Source organism: Bos grunniens, chromosome 11 (assembly GCF_055505025.1).
Source record: "Bos grunniens cultivar Pamir isolate PY7600 chromosome 11, Bosgru_T2T1.0, whole genome shotgun sequence".
NCBI classification, from domain to species: Eukaryota; Metazoa; Chordata; class Mammalia; order Artiodactyla; family Bovidae; genus Bos; species Bos grunniens.
The window spans coordinates 66,183,773-66,202,794 of record NC_141175.1 but is presented as its reverse complement, the minus strand read 5'-3'; the positions used below and the strand labels follow the sequence as shown (position 1 = coordinate 66,202,794).

General features: G+C 41.2%; 1 long non-coding RNA gene across 10 annotated transcripts in view; it reads left to right on the top strand.

The window, feature by feature from the left end:
• LOC147363268 (uncharacterized) overlaps positions 1–19,022 on the top strand; it is a 588,890-nt gene that overhangs the window by 451,992 nt on the left and 117,876 nt on the right. Inside the window, exon 1 of one of the 10 annotated variants that reach the window (XR_015135928.1) lies at positions 14,079–14,239. The exons of 7 other annotated variants lie outside the window; for them this stretch is intronic. This is a non-coding gene — a long non-coding RNA (uncharacterized LOC147363268). Of the gene's footprint in view, positions 1–14,078; positions 14,240–19,022 lie in introns of those variants that run through there. 2 more of the 10 variants (XR_015135929.1, XR_015135920.1) reach the window with 2 other exon arrangements.

Here is a 19,022-nt window from a genome sequence, read left to right as displayed (position 1 = left end):
GGTACATATTTGCATTTTAGCTTTTCCTGGCATGAAAAAGGAGGGAAGGAAAACATATATGAATGAAGCAGTCTCTATCTTTTCTCTCTTCTGGCCTAAAACATAGTTTAGTGGCTTCATCTGTTCTGTCCAGAAGCATCTGTGAGTCACCAGATTCCTTTCTTAGGCATCTGAAGAATGGGGAAAGGACAGAAAGAAAAAAGAAAAAAAGTAATGGTGACCTATTCTCAAGAGGAAAGCAGTCAGCTTGGAACACAGCTCTGAAAGGAATTCAATCCCCCCAGAGGAAGAGAATAGAAGTGGGCGGGGCAGCATCTGAGGTGTGACTCTGAAAGGGAATACTTGGGCAGAATGGACCCAGAGGGTTGGACTGGGTGGGGGGAGTGACTTGGAGAGAGATGATGGGATGGAACAGTGAGCATGTGCACTCCTCAAGTGGGCTGTTCAAGGGAATGAGCGGGGGTGGAGGGGGGGAGTGGTGGGGTTGGGCAGGGGGAGGGTGTTAGAAAATAAGAGAAGTGGGAGGTGTTAGTAATAAGTAGCATGAACGGTATTCTTGAATGTCCATTTCCTTAATGAATGAGTAAAAGATGTGATCCCAAATTTTAGATGAAATGTTATTATGGGTCTGAATACATGGATGTAACCATTGATAAGGTTTCATCTTATCACACAAATATTCTACCAGCACCTTGGCAGTGGGATTGCTTTTAACATAAATCATCATGCCTGCTAAATGTGCATGTGTCAGCCTGAGCACCAGATTTCCAGTCCTGTTTCTATGGCCTAGTTTGTAAAGAGCAGAGCTGGGAGGCAGGTGTCTTGAGCTTTAACCCTAGGTATGCATGCTCAGTCGCTCAGTCATGTTTGACTCACCAACCCCATGGACTGTAGCCCACCAGGCTTTGTCCATGGATTCTCCAGGCAAAAATACCGGAGTGGGTTGCCATTTCCTTCTCCAGGGGATGTTCCCAACCCAGGGATCAAACCCACAACTCTTGCATTGGCAGACAGGTTCTTTATCACTAGCGCCACCCGGCATGCCTCTCGGGATAGCACTAACTAGTCATTCATCTAAGGAAATGATGGGTACTAGTTAACTACATGGGGGTCATAGATTTTGCACAAGTTACTTAATCTCTGCTAGGCATTATTTTTCATATCCATGATATTGGAGCATTCAAAGAGTTCCCCTCATAGGGAATTTTAATGAAATTTTATATGTGATGCTTCACAGTGTTGAACTCAGTTAGTATTAGCCACCTTTGTTAGAGTTGCTATTATTATTATGGATTTCCCTGATAGCTCAGCTGCTGAAGAATCCATCTGCAATGCGGGAGACCTGGGTTCGATCCCTGAGTTGGGAAGATCCCCTGGAGGAGGACATGGCAATCTACTCTAGTATTCTTGCCTGGCGAATCCCCACGGACAGAGGAGCCTGGCAGGCTACAGTCCATGGGGTCGCAAAGAGTCAGACGTGACTGAGCCACTAAGCACATTATTATTATTGGTAGTGGTTGTATTACTCATTTCTGACCCTTAGTTTCCTTATCTTCAACATAGGAGAATAAGATAACATTTTCTCAATGTTCCCTTCCAGTTCTAAGAATAATTTTTATAATTCCAGAGTTTAAGAACACCAGCCACAAGGAGCAGGTAGTGGTCAGTGAGACAACTCTTTTGCCCTAAATCTCTTAGAAATATTTGAGTTCTTTTAAAATAACACTCCCTGAAGAGGGTCCAAGATTTTATTTAACGTGTCTTCACCGCCTTCAGTGTCTTGCTTAGTAATACTTCTACAGTTACTAAGTAAGAAAAAAAAGAGTTTGAGCTTTTCTATTTTCATTTATGAACTAAATTCTACTCCAGCTATTTATGATTTAACCTGAATGTATGGTGACAGTAGTTAGCAGTTATGTTTCCCCCCTAAGAACATAGATAACCTAAAAAGTGTATTTTCATCTTTCTTTTCCTCTCCCCCTCCTTCACTTCCACCTTCTCTTCAAGATATTAAAATCCTTTCTGTCACATGAAACAGATCATCTCTTTCAGACTTCGGAGATATTTTTTTTTTCTTTTTACTTGATTTCCTTGGTAGCATCTTGCCCACAGAAATGTAGTGCTGACAGAGTTGTTGATTGGTCCTAGAATATACCACAGTCCCCAAATACATGAAATTAGAAAAAAGAAATCAACATTGTTCTGAAAGGAAGGTAGTTAAAATTCAGAAAGAGAGATTCTTTAATTAACTTAATAAAATTACTAATGGAAGCATTTTAACTGCTAAATTTAATTTACTTGTCAAGATATCAGGCTACAAAGAGGAGGGAAGAGTAGGAACTCTGCTTTCCATTATGATGTACTCTATTATAGAATAAATTTGCTTAAAATGAAATATATCACCAAAAGCCATCAATGACATCTTAATTTGGAACAGCCAGTTGAAAAGTAATTAGACTATGAAGCAATCAGTTCTAGTAAATCAGTGTTTCCCTTTACATAAACATACTTTTTTTTTTTCTTCTATTTATATACAGGAAAGACTTTCAGGTAGTAAGCAGGCAATGATGCTGATTCTTTTGGCTGTCGGTGTTTTTACTTTATATTACCAAGCTGTCAAAACAAAATGTTCTATGATGGGATTAAAAAGTGTATAAGCATCTGATTTGATTTAGTGTTTATATTTATATGTTGAACTGAGGAGAGTTTGCTTATCACAGGGGTTTAAAAGATTTACATTTGTCTGCTTCTTACTTCCAAAATGCTTTCCAGATCCACAGGCAGCCCTGACACCTTACTTCACTGAATGAGACTCAGTCAAAAAAGGTCAAACAAGAGTCCTGGTTCTCCCCACAGGTGCCTCATAAGTTATATAAAAAAAAGGTGGAGAGTGTGGTTGCTAATGAGACGTGGAGGAAGATTGAGGTGGGAGTGGCTAAGAGGACCCTTTTGTTCAGTACCTGTCCATCCCTCATTTAGAATCTCTCAAAATGTAACCAACTTGCCTGGAAGTGTGTTTATTTGTTTATTAGTATGAAAAGCTAATGAGGGGGATGGGTAAAACAAATAATTTATATTTCATCTGTTTTTGAAAAGCCTACATGATTTAGCTAAGAGTTATTGAAATTCCAAGTATCAAACAACTTATATTAGGAAGCATTTTTCTAAATATATCTGTTCTGATCACCTTAGTTTGCCTCTGAAGAAGGCATCTTCATCTTTAATTTATGGACATGGAAATGGAGGCCCAAGGAGGTAAAGTGACTGATGGAGATGGCAGACGTAGTTAAAAGCGGGGCTGAGGCTGGAACAAGGGCTTCCGGGCTCCTGGTACTTTTTCTACAACATCTGCTTTTGATGATGGAATCCCATCTGTTACGCACTGAGGGGAAGAGGTGTGAGAAAAATAGCTAGAGAAGATATCAATCACGCAGCAAAATATTTATGAAGGACTTCATTCAGATATTAGGGGAGTCACCATTGTCACCATCCTTGAAAAATCAGAGGGGATGATGGATTATGTCAAAGAGAACATTAGCTCAGAAGGCAGAGACTACCTTGCAATGTCATGCTGGTGTTAGTGGGTGTTATTCTCCAGGGGGAGAGGATGGAGTGAGAGAGAAAAATAAAGGACAGTTAGTTCTATAGTGAGAAAAATAAGCTACACCTTGTTAGGAAGGCAGAAATGTGAGGAAGCTGCTGAAACACAGTTCTGGGATCTCAGTTCAGTTCAGTCACTCAGTTGTGTCTGACTCTTTGTGACCCCGTGGACTGCAGCATGCCAGGCTTACCTGTCCATCTAGGATCTGCCAGCATGTAAATCACTCAACAGTATGCAAATGACCTCACCCTAATAGAGGAAATCGTTTTCATTCTCTCCACTGCCTATTTAGAAATGTGATCATTGATAACAACCCTACAAGGCACTATTCCTAGTTAAAAAATACACTAGGAGGCAATCTGATATGTATGATACAATGGGAGTAAGTATTACAATTCATAATTGGAGATAGGTGTGAAGTACCCCAAGACAATATCATAAAAGTGCAGAAGTTTTGGTTACTCTGTGGCAGCAAGAGAACTGGGCATTGTGGGGGCTATCGTGCCCCTCTGCCTCTAGAATTCGAGTTAAAATGCAGTCTGTCATCCCCAGTGACTGCTCAAATCCATGTATAACAGGACAATTGCCCTGGGAGTGGAGAAGGCAGGAACTATATAAAAATAGAGCAACTTAAAGTTAGCAAAGAAAAGATGAGGGGCACAAAAGTGCGGAATGAGATACTGCTAGTAAAAGAGGTTAGATGGGGTAAGGAGGCCTTTTATAAACGTATCAAGGGGGAGAAAAGGGATCCTCAAGAGAAAAAAGACCAGTGAATAAATGAGAAGAGGAGGGCGTGAAATTAATGATGGCTGAGATATTGACCTCCTGCTTTAAGTCAGTTTTTAAGAGAAAAATGAGAAGAAAATTTGGACAGCTGGAAGGCAATAATGACTTTTAAAAATAGGTATTGACAAAGAGGATGAGGGGAAACTTAGAAAAAATTAAACATTGTGGCATATACACATTGTAAGTCTCAGATAATATGATTCCTAGGGAGTTTAGATTCCCTGCCTACTAAACTAGGCACAGATATGGAAGAAGAACAATACAAATAACAAAAATATCAGAAATCTCTCAAAACAAATGTGTTTCATACCACGATAGAAAAATGGTGGGGGTAGTTTGGGTGAGTAAATACAGAACAGGATCTCTTAGCTGTGTAAATTTTGGACTTATTTGGTTTCCCAATTTTTAGAAAATTGGGAAAATTTTTCTCTTTTATTCAGTGAGAAAGGAAATAAATTAAATAACCCATATAGCGTATGTGTATTGGGGATAAATTAAAAGTTCAAGAAAGACTCTCATTGTCCTCTGAGAGAAGATCAGAAAAATGATGCAGTCTTCCAAACATTATGTAAGTATTGTTAGCATAATATATTTAATAAAATTAAATATTTAAACAAATTGAAATATTGATTAAAATATGCACATAAAATTAGAAAATTCAGAGTACAGTTAAAAAAAAAAAAAGCATCTGAAAGGAAGTTTCAGATCCTATTATAGTTCTCATTTTAAATCCTCAAAATCCACCTACTATTGGGAAAGTACTAGATACTGAGAACAATCATTTAGAGATGTTTTGTTGACATTGTGCTCAGTGTTCAGTCGCATCTCAGTTGTGCCCGACTCTTCATTACCTCATGGACTGTAGCCCGCCAGGCTCCTCTGTCCATGGAATTTTCCAGGCAAGAACACCGGAGTGGGTTGTCATTTCCTCCTCTAGGGGATCTTCCGATCCAGGGATCGAACTTGAGTCTCTTGGGTCTCCTGCACTGGCAGACAGATTCTTTACCACTGTGCCACCTGAGAAACCCTTTGTTGACATTAGCCAATGCATTGATGTGGGATAAAGATACAATGCTAAGTATTGTCATTTTATATGAAGAGTGCATTATTGGAAGTGAATTCTTAAGGGAAGATACTGTCTTGGAATATTTGCCCCTGAACAGTTGCCTAGGCATTCCTACCTGATGGCCTATCTTGGTTGACAGATGTTGGTTTCCCTCATTTTCAGTGTTCGCTTTTTTCCTCCTGTGTTGCTCTGCACCTAAAACCCCCTGGGATGTGTACCATACCACTGCTGCACTGCATTCACTGCTTCCGCTTTGCAGGAACCCAGCAGCAGCTGCCCTCCAGCCACTTATGAGCGTGAACCAAAGTGTGGTTCCTTTCCAAGTCAGCGCCACAGTGAGGGAAGATGGAGGAGGCAGAAGTCATATGGAAAGACATGTGGCAGGGATGAGACTTGCCCTCCTCCGTGAAGAATGTGTGCAATTTAGGCACGTGGCACAAAGTGGGGGTAGAGAACATTCCAGCATCTGCAGCTAGAGCAGAGGTCTAGACACAGTGTGTCTGCACAGGGAGCCAGGAAATAGATCTTTTCTGGTGAAGCAGATTCTCAAAAGGTGGCAGGTGTGCCTGAGACGTGATAGACATGTTTGTGATCTAAAAACCTGGACACAAATCACAGCTCTGACTTTCAGGAAGGTCATTTTGTATGTGTTATGATCACAGTCTTTGTAAAATTGGATTCATTACTTGCCGGCAAGGCTGCCTTGTTGGCTAGTGATTCAGGGGTTGAAGAGACTGTAGGATCAGCTTCCTGTTTCTCAGCCAATCCTCAGCTTTGCCTTCACTGAAGTTCTGACCCTCAGCAGCTACTTTTGTTTCTAAGAGGGATTTGACTTCCGGGCATACTGCAATTAAACCATTTCCTTTCACTAATTTATCGTTTACTGTCCCTTCCAAGATTTTTTTTAAAGCAAGTTTAATGTTTTATACTTACTTTCAGTATTTTATAACAATTGTTCCTACATGGGGTGGGGGAGATTGTCTGCTTCCTAGTTGGACTTTGTGTTGTTAGGACAGGGAATTTATGCTGAGAAAAGGAGAGACTCCATTCCATATAGGGAATGATGGAGACTATTTCTGATGACTAGAATAGTGACAGATTGCAAGTGGGAAGTGGGTGGACACAACTGATTCTTTTACATAAATCAGACCCCAAATCCGATAAACGATGTCAGCCCTCCTCACTGAGAGTGGTTTTTAGGAGTGCTATTGAAGAAGGGAGGGAAGAAGGGAGGGTTAAAAAGGAAGGAAGAAAGGAAGTGAAAAAGGAGGGAGGAAGGCAGAAAATACCAAAGAGAAACAGACAGCAGCTACATGTATTTTAGGGACCCATTTTGAAGCTTTGTTGTATTACTTGGGCATAAATGCCCACATAGGAAAGAGACCTTCATTTCATTTTTCCTTTCTTTTTTCTGTTGCTCTTCTCTACATTCATGTATTTAAAACAACCTTCTTTACTTTCCTTTGTTTTTACCCTTCTTTATTGTAAGAACATCTGAAAAAAATTATTTTTGGTTTGTTTGTTTTCACTGGAAGTTTTAGTGACCTGATTGTACATAGAAAATTTTCTTTGAAGTCTTTTGTTTCTCAGTTCCTGTATTCTAGAACTTAGTCCCAAACTTGCCAGGAATCAAATTTGGATAATGTATCAATGTGCATAGAGACAGAACTGAAAACTACCTGATTGAAAACTGAGATGCTGATAAGTAACAGATAATGGTAAAAAAATATCTTCCTCTTTGGAAGTTGGAACTAGTATTATTTAGAATGAACAGTTACTTTCTCTTCTGGCTATTATATAGTGTTAAAAAAAAGATTATTTCTGTATTTTCAGACAATTGAACCTTACTTATGGTTCACATGACTTGAAAAATAAAACTGTATTATTATTTAGTAAACAATAATTATGAGAATGCTACCTATCAATACTCATATGAATCAGCCAAAGTTATACACAGAGGTGAAGTAATAGCTTTGAATATTTCATTTCATTGGGGAAGTAAAGAAAAAATAATTAGAAATGAATTGAAAGTAAAAATTCTAGAAATTAAATAATAAACAATGAGAAAGCAAGTAATAAAGATAAAAGCAAAGAAAGAATCAGAAACCTTAAAATAGTAAAAGTGATTCATTTTCTCTAGGTATTAGAAAAAATGGCTATATTTTATTTATGTAATATAATATTGATATGTATCATAAATTATATTTATGTGTTATATGTAACATATTTACATATATAACAATACATTATTTACTAACTTATTTTCAAATTATTTTGTTGTTGTTCAGTCACTAAGTCATGTCCAATTCTTTGTTACCTCTTGAACTGTAGCATGCTGGGCTTCTCTGTCCTCTACTATTTTACTGATTGATCAAACCTTGTCAGTTTTTAATACAGTTTCAATAAAAAAAATTAGAAATGGAAGCATGAATTTTAGAATATATTCAGGAACAATAAAAATCATGAGAGAACTGTGCAAAGTTATGCTCCTGTATGTTTGAAAACCTCAGTGAAATGAAAGTATTTTGGAAAAAAAATTACCAAAATTGTTTGAGAAAAAATGCTGAGAAAGTAAAAAAAAAAAAAAGAAAAAAAGATAATATGTGAGGTGATGAATGTGTTAAATAACTAGATGATGGAAAAGAAATGCTCTCACAATACATATGTGTGTTAGATCACCACAATGTATAGTTTTAAATGTCTTATGATTGTTTTCAGTGAAGCTGAAAAAAAGGAAAAAATGGGATGTGTAACAACTGGTGTATTCTTTCTCTATGTTTATCATTACATTGACTGCTAGATGAGTTACACATTTATGATGTGACCTTGGGTTATTTCAAATTATCTATAAAGTTACTTACAATAAAATTCATTATACATAAAAGAAGAGAATAATTAGAAAAATACAATTAAAGCAGGAGATGAAACTTAGTAACTGAATACAGTTTTTAAAAGTGATTAACGTATCAAAAGTATTAGTACTAAAACAAGTCCTAGGAACTTCAAAGGCCAGTTAATTTAAAATGGCTCCCAAATATAGAAAAATATTAAAAACTACTTACTTTTATGATGCTAGCATTACTCTGATGCCACAAATAGAGAAAAATAGTACTATAATACAACAAAAAATCTTCAGACCGTCTCTACTTATAAATACAAAAATATTCCTAATATTAATCACCTTCTCATCATGGTTGATTGCTCAGTGTGCATTTGAGAAGGAGGTGAAAAGGTCATTGCATTTTTTATTATTTATCAGAAGGATCCTCACTCCTGAAGAAGTGTCAGGCAGGTGGAATAGCTTCATCAATTCTGTGGCAGGACAGAGGATCAGAGAAATGATTAGACAGAATAGGTTTGCTGGGAATGATTTGATTCTGGATCTATTTGTTTGAATATAGGGAGTGGGGTTAAAGTCATGAAATGGTCAAGCTTAATTTTTTATTTTTTTGCTTATACTATTTTTAAACAACATTTATGTCAGGGAATGATTATAAATTGGTGTTCTGTATTAAATCTCCAATATAAAAAGTTCAGGTGCCAAGCACTGAGCATGATTCAAAGAGGTGAAATTAATTGCTACTTGCCAGAAGCCTCATGCACAGTGGGCATCGCCACTGTAGTCGTTAGTGATCTGGCCAATCTTTCTACTCTGTGGCATTCTGACTTCACAGCTGTCACTCTTCCCCCTACACCCCAACACCCACTTCTCTCTTCATCCCTTTCTCCTGTCCCATCTCTCTTATTCTTTGTATTTTGGGAGGAGTTTGGTCAGCCAGCCCTTTGTCAAGAGAAACCTTAATGGCACCCTCTTAAAGAGGAGAAAGCTGCCTTTAAGTGCCAGTCTTAATTTATGGGTAAGACCCACTGCTGTACCTGTGTGAGGATCCCTCGAGAGTTTCACTAAATGTGTCTCTGCCGATACCAATGACCGAAAGAGACCTTCCATTAACTTCTGAATTAGCCAAATGGGACAGAGCTTAATCTAATCTGTGTTATTTCATTTTCTAGGTTACTTGTTTTAAAGGAAATAAAGTATACTCATAGGCTGTCTAAAACCATCCTGGGAGATGTACATGGAAGGACTCCATTTAAACAGTATCGGCTTCTGAGAAAGCTGGGTGCATATGCCTGAGGGCCCAGTTTAACTTGGCAGATGCCTTTCTCACAGTAGGCAAAGCAAATCCCTCACTCCAAAGAGCTTAGAGAGAAATTGCATATTAGTGAAAAGGATGCGTGCTCGCACTGGAGTTTTAAGATGATGTGGGTAAGGGCATCTTAGATGTCTCCTCTACTGACATCTCCACCAGTGCCTACTTGTGCTCTCCTTTGAGGTGGTGGGCTTCACAGTGACTGTGATCCCTTCCCTTTGGTCTGGTATGACCAGTGCTATGAGCGGTGTAGCCATTTTCAGAAGCAGATTGGAAACTGACAGGCTGGAGCCAAAGGCTTCTCAGGAGGCAGCCTGGTGCAGTGGAGAAAGAACCAAAGCAGCTGTCTGGAGATTGAGTTTCCTTCTCAGCTCAGGCATTAGCTAGCTGGGTAACCTTGAACATAACTCCTTCTGAGTGGAGTATCTTTATCTATCAAATGGGGGTAATAATATTTGCTCTGCATGTTTTCCAGGTTGTACTGATCAAATAAGATAATGAATATGAAAGCATTCACAAACGATCAGCCCTGCTTTCATTGTTTCAAGTTTGATGGCACGTGGAACGGTCCAGCAGGTTAGGGAGATCTTGTAGGTATCTTGGCAAAGCCTTTTTGACTCTCTAGGATTTTCATGAAAGCAAAATTTGCTAAACAGAGCTAGATACAATCAGCTCTCTCTTTTTATAGCCATCCTTCCCAACTGCCAACCCTATTCCTGGGACTGAGAAGTGTGCCAAGGTTAGAAGACTCAGACGTGGGGTGCGAGCCATAACTTCTAAATCAGTTCTGGCAGGGTGCCAGACCATCAGTTTGGAAAAGTGATTTGAGTGTTTTCCTGAGGACAAAGAATTACTTAGTACATCTTTCAAGAACACGTTATTGAAACTTGGGAAAAAAAAAAAGAGTTTTAAAATGTGAGAACACTAGTATTAAAGGCACTCTAAACCAATTATAGCATATTTACTTGGATTTCAATGGGGGATACCCTTTTCATTATTTGCAAGCTTCAGGAACATTAGAAACACTTCGCTGAAGACAATGTAATAGCCAAATCTGAAGTAGGATGTTGTTTGTCCATTTAATCCACTTTCTTGCTTTTACCTCCTTTGCGAAACCAGAAGAGCACTCAGGCATTTTCAGAATGCACAGTGTGTCCTGGGTAGGCAGTGTGCCTTTGGGGACTTAGCACCCCTCATCCCCTGAAGAAACGTATGCTATTGCACTCACCTAACCTGTGCTTCCATGGAGATGCTGTGTGAGGAGCCACACTAGGGTCAGGGTTACACACCTGAGCCCCTAGGCCAGAAGGGCCCAGTGTTTATGCATTATTCTACGTACTTAAAGTAGAGTTCTCTCAATGCCATGGATGAAGGATGGGGATGAAATATATAGAGGTGAAGGAGACTTCTGGTCAGAGGTGCCCAATATTCTGAAAATCTATTGTCCAGAAGGCATTGACTACCTTTAGCTTACACAGAGCTTTGAGTTTTAGTGTCCTTTAATCAGAGGATGCAGAGAAGGCAATGGCACCCCACTCCAGTACTCTTGCCTGGAAAATCCCATGGACGGAGGAGCCTGGTAGGCTGCAGTCCATGGGATTGCGAAGAGTCGGACATGACTGAGCGACTTCACTTTCACTTTTCACTTTTCACTTTCATGCACTGGAGAAGGAAATGGCAACCCACTCCAGTGTTTTGCCTGGAGAATCCCAGGGATGGGGGAGCCTGGTGGGCTGCAGTCTCTGGGGTCACACAGAGTCAGACACAACTGAAGCAACTTAGCAGCAGCAGCAGCAGCAGTCAGAGGATGGCCATCAGGGACAGAATATCCTCTTTTTCTGGTAGCTTCACTGTGGGTTTGAAATGACTCTGAAGACCATACAGTATGCTATTGAGTCCCTGAATGTCTGTATACTTACTACTGAACATAAAATGAAGCTCTCTGCAGCTTTCCTTACTCAAATCACAAGAAACCCTTTCTTCAGTTTATATAATTTTACCCTGATGCTGGGAAAGATTAAAGACAAAAGGAGAAGGGGGCAGCAGAGGATGAGATGGTTAGATGACATCACTGACTCAATGGACATGAATTTGAGCAAACTCCAGGGAACAGTGGAGGACAGGGAAGCCTGATGTGCTGCGGTCCATGGGGTCTCAAAAAGCCTGACATAACTTAGAGACTGAACTACTCAGTGTAAAGCTTGTGCCAACATGACATTTCACTTATGTTGACAGTGGCTGGTTTTCTATCACACTTAGTGCTACCTTCTTCAGAGTATAGCCTATAAAACAGGGGTGAAAGAGATGGGAAAACCTGTCTACTGCTGGACTCCGTGCTTTCGGAGCATAATACTTGTCAGCTTGGGTCAGATGGTGCCTCCAACAGGACAAAAAAGGGGTGCAATGGAGGCCACCTGCTGGCTCCTCTGAGGCAGCAAGGTCTGAGCAATGACAGATGAGTGCCTGCCTGGCACTGTGACAGGTGGGACAAAATGAACTAAGCCCCCCTCCCTGCCTTTACAGCACTCAGGCTGCCTGGGGATGGACACTTAAAAGAGGTGGTTACAATTTCTCTCAATGGTTGCTAGGGAAGAGTAACTTCTTGGGGTGAGGAAGTGTAGGAGGAAGCATGTTAAAAGTCATCCAGCAAGGGTGACTTAGGGAAGATGAGAGTTGGACTGTGTTTCAGAAGTAAATTCAGAGTTGCCCAGGGACTGTAAGGAGGAAGAAATCACTCCAGACAAAAACGCAGTGGGCGTGAAAGTGTGACCAAATTGGGGAAGTCCAGTCATCTCCAAGTAAAGAAGCCACCTGCAATGCGGGAGACCTGGGTTCAGTCCCTGGGTCAGGAAGACCCCCTGGAGAAGGGAATAGCTACCCACTCCAGTATTCTTACCTGGAGAGTTCCATGGAGAGAGGAGCCTGGCAGGTTACAGCCCGTGCACATGTGCATGCTAAGTCGCTTCAGTCATGTCCAACTCTTTGCAACACCTTGGACTGTAGCCGGCCAGGCTCCTCTGTCCATGGGGATTCTCCAGGCAAGAATACTGGAGTGGGTTGCCATGCCCTCCTCAAGGGGATCTTCCCAACCCAGGGATCAAACCCGCGACTCTTACGTCTCCTCAATTGGCAGGTGGGTTCTTTATCACTAGCACCACCTGGGAAGCCTGGGCTACATTCCATGGGATCGTAGAGTCCGACATGATTGAGCAACTAACATTTTCTTTCAGTCATCTCTCCCTCACCCCAGTGCAGGCCTCAAAGATGGACAGGAGCCTGCTTTAGTGCCTCACGAGAGAGAACCGTAAAAACTGCTATAACATGGTGGGATTGATGCTATCATAGGGGCTTGAAGAGCATAAGATTATTGTCATGAGAAGGACAAAGACTATTGTCATGAGAGGTGTGCTCTAAGCATCTAGCAAGTCTCATAAAACCTCAAAATTAGCAACGGCTTACTAAACATTATAAAAATGGGGAAATATTAAAAATACAGTTTTCAGCCTTCAATTAGCTCCTCCTGGTGACTCAGTTTGCTGCTTTCTGTGAAAAGTAGTATTTCCTTATATTTATCCTAATAAATACATTCATTCAGCTTCAAGGGAGGGAACAGAGTACAGGCAATGTGGGCAGACACATAGGAAGAATCCTGGACTTTGAATAATTTCCTACACAACCAGTCCTATAACAAATTATGAATTTAGTGCTGTGTCCATTTGGCCTTTGCCATTATAGACTGAAGACTCCTGTTTCCTTATCTCCTGCTCTTCCTTTTCACCTTTTTCAGCTTATCTCCTTCCTACTTAGTTGGCCTTCCCCTACTCCATCCAGTTCAACTTTCATGTGCCCTGAGGATGTGAGAGGCGTGTTGCTCTGTCAAAGCTTCCCTCTTGCCAGCTGAGGGACCTCATTTGGCCACCACCTTCTGAACCCTTGCCTTTCCATGGAACGTGGGCTCTGTGGAAACATAATCCAGAACAACATCCCATCCTGCAGTGTAAACACAATACCCTTCCCTCTCTCATGTCATCTCATGACAGTCAGCCCCTATCCCAGTTCTAGAAAATGTCCCAGTTGCCTGTGCCTATGTGGGGGGCTTCTCTGCCTCCTTCCTCTCATAGCCTTTTTGGATAAGCTGAGCCAGAAGAGCTTTGAAAGCGCCCCTGTAGGAACTTGGTTCTGTGAGAATTCCTCAAATCCCTCAGATTAAATCAACTTCATTAGGCAAACACAGAAGTATCAAAAGCTCAAAAACTGAGTTTTTACTGACTTGCTTTAAAAAGGGCGTGGACCTCATATATAAAAATACTGTTTTTCTTCTCAGCTTTCCCAGGAATGTATGTATTATGCAAAATACGACACACCTGTGTGTTTCCCAAGGCACCAGCTTCTGTGACTTCTACTGAAAATAAACATGGGAAAGATTTACCACACATGGGGATTTTTTAAGCTAATTGGACACAAATAATTTTAATCTGGGGTATGATCCAAGTGAAGCTGTAAGTGAACTCTTATTTTAAGCCAAATCTCCCTCAAAGTGGCCCCACCAATTTTTTTTTTTCTCCCTGCCACTGAAGAGCGTGCTCCTTCTCACCCTGTTAGATTCCACTAGCACGGATATTCTTTAAAAAACAGGTAGGCTTCTCCCGGCTATGTGGTTCTTCTTTGTCTGCCTGGTGCTGTTGAGGGGCAAAGGGCATTTGAAAGCATTGGTCTTCACATAATGCTACCACCTTGCTCTGAGCTTCTTCCGTCACCACATGAAAGTTGCAGTTAAAAAACACACATCAAAGTGGGAGTCTCATTGAAAAGGCGAGCGCTGCCTGCTGGGATGGCATTCAGAGCCCGGGCTTTTGTTTCAGTGGCGACTCTCACTCTCCTCCACCAAGTTTCCTGTTAACTCGGGTGTGGGTTCTGACTCGCTGTTGATGATATTGGAATGTGTGTTTGTGGCACTCACTTTTAATCAGCGCATTTGAGTTTCTGAAGTAAGAACTTCTTTCTCCGGCTAGTTGAAACTTTCCCATGGAAGGAAGCATCGTGTTTGGCCAGATTTGAAGTTAGCCTGGGGATGCAGTCTTAAATCTTGGCCCCCAAATTTACAATACACTTCAGGAAGGGAGTTTTCTTTCTCCCCTCCCTGCCTTTTTTGATGGTTTGATAAGTATGATAAGGATGTACATCCTTTGGAGGGAGAGATGCTTGAAGAGGACTTTGGAAAGAGGCAAGTCTTTGCACCCACCCTGGTTCTCCCTGTCTTGAGCCTACACACTTCACGCTGACCCTTGCCATCATGTGAGAGATTAACTAAGCCAGCTGAGCTGCTGCTCTGCAGTCAGTGGGCAAGGTCAGAAGTTTGGGCTGGAGCAGTCTATATGACATACAGAGATTTACAAGTCTCTGAAAATGTCATGCCTGCGTGCTCAGCCTCTTCAGTCATGTCTGACTCTTTGTGACACTATGAACTGTAGTCCCCCAGACTCCTCTGTCCATGGGATTCTCCAGGCAAGAATACTGGAGTGGGTTGCCATGCCCTCCTCCAGGGGATCTTCCCAGCCCAGGGATCGAACCCGGATCTCCTGCATTGCAGGCGGATTCTTTACTGCTGAGCCACTGGGTGATATTTCTTATAAGGGTGCCCAGCCAGCCACAGGTGGTTATCAGAACCCCCACCTGCAAATCCTTGCAGATAGCCCAGCATTTGTCCATCTTCCGTGTCCAGGATTCCAACCCACCATTTGCTTAAGTGTCAGCCAGAGCCCACGTTAGGTGCAGTTGAGAACGAGACTCAGCCTGCTTTCCCCACTCTTGCCACTTGTCCTCTTGTGCTCTCCTCATTCACCTTCAGTCCCTTCTCACTCTGCAAACAAGACAAGTTCTCAGTCTTAGAGGTGAACCTGCTGCTGTGAGAGGACCCCAAACAGTGGGCACTCAGGTTACCCAAGCGGCTCAGGTCCCTCAGGTTAGATCAACCTCATTAGGCAAATCCAGAAGTTTCAGAAGTTCTGTTTACTCATCAAAAGACAGAGTTTTCAGCAACATGGTTTAACAAGGACTTTGAGTGCTGAGCTTAACTTGTCCACTGCTGTCCACAGTTCCTATCCTGAGCTCCCAGCAGAATGGTACTTCCAGTCTTACACATTTTATCTACTGAACATTTATAAAGAATTAATGGTTGACAAATTAAAGGATTAAAGAAGTCTACTGCTAGAAAGTCTTTGAAATCTACCCATTCTATTCCAACACTCTTATTTTACAAATGAAGAAAATGACTTCCAGGCTGCTTATGACTTTTAACCAAGTTGGTTTGGTGACAGAGCCAGAATTAGATTTCCCAGAGTCATCTTGTGAATTTTTTTTTTCTTAAGCACAAAATATTTTATACCCTAGGGTTTTTACATTTTAAGGGAGTCAAAATTTAAGTTCGTGTTGTGTGTGTGCATGTATACTCATTTGCTCATGTCTGATTCTTTGTGACCCTATGGACTGTAGCCCGCCAGGCTCCTCTGTCCATTCTCCAGGCAAGAATACGGAAGTGGGTTGCTATTTCTTCCTCCAGGGTATCTTCCCGACCCAGTGACTGAACTCTAGTCTCCTGTGTATCCTGCTTTGGCAGGCTAATTCTTTACCCCTGAGCCATCTGGGAAGCTCATGTTCAATGACAGAGTTTAACAAATCCTATTGAGGCATGAGCCATCAGATGGAGAGTTAATGTGCTGGTAGATGCAATAGCAGCTTCAAAATCCTCCCCGGAGATGGAAATTGGAAAGTATAGACTGACTGCTCTCTTGCTCCGTCCCCAAGAAGTGTCATCCCTAGTACTTACTCTCCCCTTCTGTGATGGGATTGCCAGGGTTTGCCATGCTGGCTAAAGTCTCTGTTGTCTTCCATGAGAATTTTAAATCAAAAGTAGCTCCTATCTGCAGTGGTTATTCTGCCTCATTAGAAAATTCATGGGTGTGTGCTGAATGAAGAAAGTAAGGGAGCATGAAGTTCTCCAGGAAAACCTGACTCTAGCTCCACCATATGCCAAAGTATGAACAAAGCCTGTCTGGCCTCATTTGGATTCCTTTCCTCATTGATTTTGCACAGACTTCTTTCTCTTAGTGATAGCTCCATGAATGACTTATTTCCACTCTTGGGTAGCAGTTCCAACAAGAACAGATGATTTCTACATATGGAAGAAAATGGCCTATTATAAAGTAAACTGGATTTGCAGTCTACCTTCTAGGAAGGCATGCTGCTTTCTTGAGAGATGGAAGTGTTCCTTTAAGATTTTTGTTGCTATTCCCAAGGCGAATTGTGCATGTAATGATCTTTCCATACACAGGCATTATAAAATGCCCTGTTTGTTGGATTCTCGAAACGTCTGCCAGGTGGTTGAAGCAGGTGGAGCAAGGATGCTGAGTTAAAGAGGTGGGATCACTGCTCAGCATAGGAACCTATGTTTTCTGACTTGCCGTTATTCAGTTTTCACATTTTCAGAAGCAATCATGGGACAGAGAACTTGGGGAGGAGAAATACTTGCCACCCGTGTAGTGAGAGCTGTAGTTATTGTGCTACTTTTCCTGTCCAGCAGGAGGCAATAGAGCTAAAGTCTTCCACACAACCTTGAATCAGCACTGCCTCCTCCTAGTAAATTTCTCCTTTTACATTTCTCTCTGGCATCATGCAGGTGTCAGTTCCCCTCCACTTCAACCCAACCTTCTTTGTACTACTAACCTCCCACTTTATTAAATCTTGATTTTAGAGTGAAAGGATGGTCCCTTGGAGACCAGTGCTGCTTTGTGTGAATTTTGCCTGATAGTCTTCATTCATTCATCCAAAAATATTTGGTCAACTGCTCTGTGTACCCAGGTGGCGCTAGTGGTAAAGAACCCATCTGCCAATGCAGGTTCAGTCCCTGGGCGGGGAAGATCCCCTGGAGGAGGGCATGGCGACTCACACCAGTATTCTCGCCTGGAGAATCCCATGGACAGAGGAGCCTGGCAGACTATACAGTCCATTGCAGTCTGGTTGCAAAGAGTCAGACATGAGGACTGAAGCAACTTAGCTTGTAGCATGCAAATAGACACTCTGTAGCAAAGCAGAAATATGATGTTTAAGAAAACACTTTTCCTGCCCTCATGGAACTTATGGTCCTGGAGTGAGGGCAGATATTCTGTCACTCAAAGGTTTTGCCTATAAGCAATAAATTCTAAAATTAGTTAACTAAAGCAGAAAAGAAATATATAATTGCTCACTTAATAACCAAGGTCAAGTTCAGAAATGGGAATGATCTACAAGAGATTAGGCAGCTGGTTACTACAGATGAGTCCCCATTGAACACCTGCCATGGACACTGCTGTCCTGGACATTTGGTGTCATTGCTGCCCTATTCTCAAGGCTGTTTTCCTTAAGACATAAAATATTAAGTAGGTGTGTTTGATTGAGCCTACATGCCAGCTGCTAGTAGTATGGAAGGGGGTACTTGGGCTCTACGCTCCTGTAATGGGATGCAAAGTTCTTCCTTTCATCAACACACCCCTATAGTGTTGTCCACAAACACTATGTTCTTACTCAATTGTAAAGGGCCGTATGAATCATGATAAGAATCTTAAAATACACCAAGTGCAGCAGGAAACCACTGAAATGCTATAAGGTAGAAAATGATATAGTTCAGTTTACCTTAGAAAAAGAACTTCCAGGGGCATTATAGAAAATCTAGAACAGACACTTGAAAGCCATTTGCTTTCTACCAAAAAATAAAATTTCATTATGTATATTTGAATTATAATTTTTAAATTAAAATGATGCATGCATATTATAGGCTGAGTGATGCTAGATGTAACAGTCCCCAACTCTCAGTGGCTTATTTTATTTCTGATTCACTTAAAGTCCAATACAAGTTTTGCTGGTTAACAAGTGGTCTTCAATATGGTCCATCAGGGATCAAGGCTCCTTCCGTCTGCAGGATCCACCATCACTTCTGGCCTTGGATTCTTTTGCTACAAACTTGGTGTATGGCCAGGAGTCAGGGAAAGAGAGAGGGTAAAGGATCATGTGATAGCCAGACTTAGAAATGCTTCTATTACTTCCTCTCACTTTTCTTTTTTTTTTTTTGACTAAGAAAAAATTTTCTTAGGGTTGGAAAAATCCCCTGCAGAAGGGAAAGGCTATCCACTCCAGTATTCTGGCCTAGAGAATTCCAAGGACTGTATAGTCCATGGGGTCGCAAAGAGTCAGACACACTGAGCTACATTCACTTTCACTTTCAGTCACATGGCCATCCAACTGCAAAGGAGCCTGGGAAATGTAGTCTACATATCCAGGAAATAGAGGAGACAGATTTTTAACAAACACTTAGCCTTTGTCATACAAATAATTTAAAACGTATAGGTGAAGAAGGCTTATAACAACCACAAAAAAAAAAAAAAAA